The sequence below is a fragment of the Morone saxatilis genome, unplaced genomic scaffold (genome assembly GCF_004916995.1).
Source record: "Morone saxatilis isolate NCDOM2014 unplaced genomic scaffold, NCSU_SB_2.0 Contig7, whole genome shotgun sequence".
In the NCBI taxonomy this organism is placed as follows: Eukaryota; Metazoa; Chordata; class Actinopteri; family Moronidae; genus Morone; species Morone saxatilis.
In genome coordinates this window covers 9,998,082-10,000,386 of record NW_023340246.1, presented here as the reverse complement: position 1 = coordinate 10,000,386, position 2,305 = coordinate 9,998,082, and positions in this window count along the sequence as shown.

Below are 2,305 nucleotides of genomic sequence, written 5' to 3'. Positions count from 1 at the left end.
GTGTGTGTGTTTCCGTGTGTGACAGCGTTTAGACGTTGTTTATATGTGTGTAGGTGTGCAGTTTAGTGAGTCATTAGCATAACTCACTTCATTGCAGTCTCCCCTCTGCATAAGTGAAAACAGATACAAATCTCCATCCCCTGAAGCTGGCGATTAAGTTATGCTAATCATTGCTGATCATTGCTGCATTACTGTGGCCATAGCAGTGGGCTCCAACTGCTTTTTAAATGCCTCCTTCTAACATTCAGCATCCAAAAGGAGACAATATCCCTTAGTCGGAATATAAAATTGGGCGTAGGGGTTCACTGAGCGCTTAATTGCTTAATTAGCCATAAACAAATTAGGCTGTTGTCCCAAATGTATTGTGTTATGGTGCGGTGCAGTGGTGCAAATCTTTCCCCTCGCCTGCAAAAAAAATGGTGTTGTCTCATATTGTCTGCCAGTGTTAATGCCCCCCCCCCCTTCATATCCAATTCTTTTTAAGTAAAAGATGATTATCTGTTCTCTCAGTCTGTCTCTGTCTGCAATGTGATGCACCGTAATGGGACAGGACTGATTGAGGAGGGACATCAGGATTAATCTCACTGCGTAATTACTTTTATGATTTATGGTTCCCTTCCTTCAGACACACACACACACACACTGGCCCCCCTAACATCACGGTCAGTGATGAAGTGTGTGAACGTGTGCCAGCACTCAGTATCATAGCCTTATTGTCCTGACCTTGCTGTTTATAGTCTCTTTTTTATGATCATGTATGAACTTCAAGTAATGAAATACTGCAATTTGTCTGGCCTGTCACACTCAGTGTTAAAACAGCTTGTGAGCGACTGCTTTACAGCCGACTCCTGACAAATCTCTTTACACGCTGGCAGCGGCTGTATGTGCAAGCGAGGGCATGCCGGCGTTTGATCCTCCCTGTGAAAGGTTAACCTGATTTTGATTGAGTGTTAAAACCCACCAGTGTGGCTTCTTTGACCGCGGATGGGATTCGGCATAGCAACCTGGGCGTAAATAATCGATGCTGTGTTGGTGAAGGGGAAAAACCTGAGTTGTACTCCACACTTGTAGCCAATAAAAACAAATAAGCACTCTGGAGCATGCTTTTTTTATAACACCTGCACCTCAGCGGGTAAAACACACACAACCTTGCCTTTGGCTGGTCTTTTTTCTTTCCATGTGTAGATTTTTTATTATAGATAAAACAAAAGCAGCATACACGAGCTGACACAAAGGCAGAGAGAGTCTATAAATAAAAGGAAGGCAGTGAGCTTTGACAGCAAGATGATCTTTCATCACAAACAAAAGCAGCAGAGTAATCCTGAAGGGCTTCTGCTAGAACCTTTTGATGTTTACAGAAAAAATGATCTCTTTACCTGAAAGCCAGTCAGTATGAGAAAAGTTCAAGCATTTAGGAGTGATTAAACGATTTCAGATTTTAGGATTTTGGTCCAGTTTTTGGACTGCATTCGAATAAATAAATTGGGGACAGATTACAGTTTGTAACCTGAACGCTTGGAGCACAAAACACAGCACAGCTTCAATCCCTTGTCACCCGCTCTAAGCCTTTTTTGAAGACAGAAAAGAAAAACCCTGAGCTGCAGCAACTGTAATTACATTACAGTCCCACACACACAGAAACACACACACACGCGCACACAGACATCGTTTTGAGCTCAGCAGGTCTGCCGGCTGCCGCGGGATGTTAGAGGCGTGTTGCTATGACGACTGAAAGGGGACACAGAGGAAGGGGTTTAGGGTAGAAGGGAGGGGGTGGAGGGGGTTGTTCCGGATGAAAGTGGTTGGAGATTGAGGAAGAGAGAGAGAGAGAGAGAGAGAGCGAGAGAGAGAGACGCACGCAGAGTTGCCGGTGTCTTGACAGTGTGTAGCAGCAGAGATCAGTAGAGGCAGACTGCTGGAGATCCATCAGGGGAATATTCAGAAACCTGCTGCTGGAGTGAAGCATCACACAGACAGCGATTACCAGACGGCTGTGTGCATGGTAGGCAATGCTCAGAATGATAATTTTTGTGCAAAATTTGGAGCTTTTTCTCATGTGATTTGGTCTGAGAGGAAGGAGATGGAAGGCATCATGCATATTCACGCACATATCTTTTCTGTCTCTGTTCCTGTTTTTCTTCTTTCTGTGATGACAAATACTGTCATCACAGAAAAGGGGATGTTATTCTGTACAGTAACTCTCTGTGCCGGTCAAGACCAGTTCTGACTGTTATTCAGAAATGAAAGAATAATACGTAGCCTATATTAGGGCTGGGCGATATGGACCAAAAGTCATATCCCGATA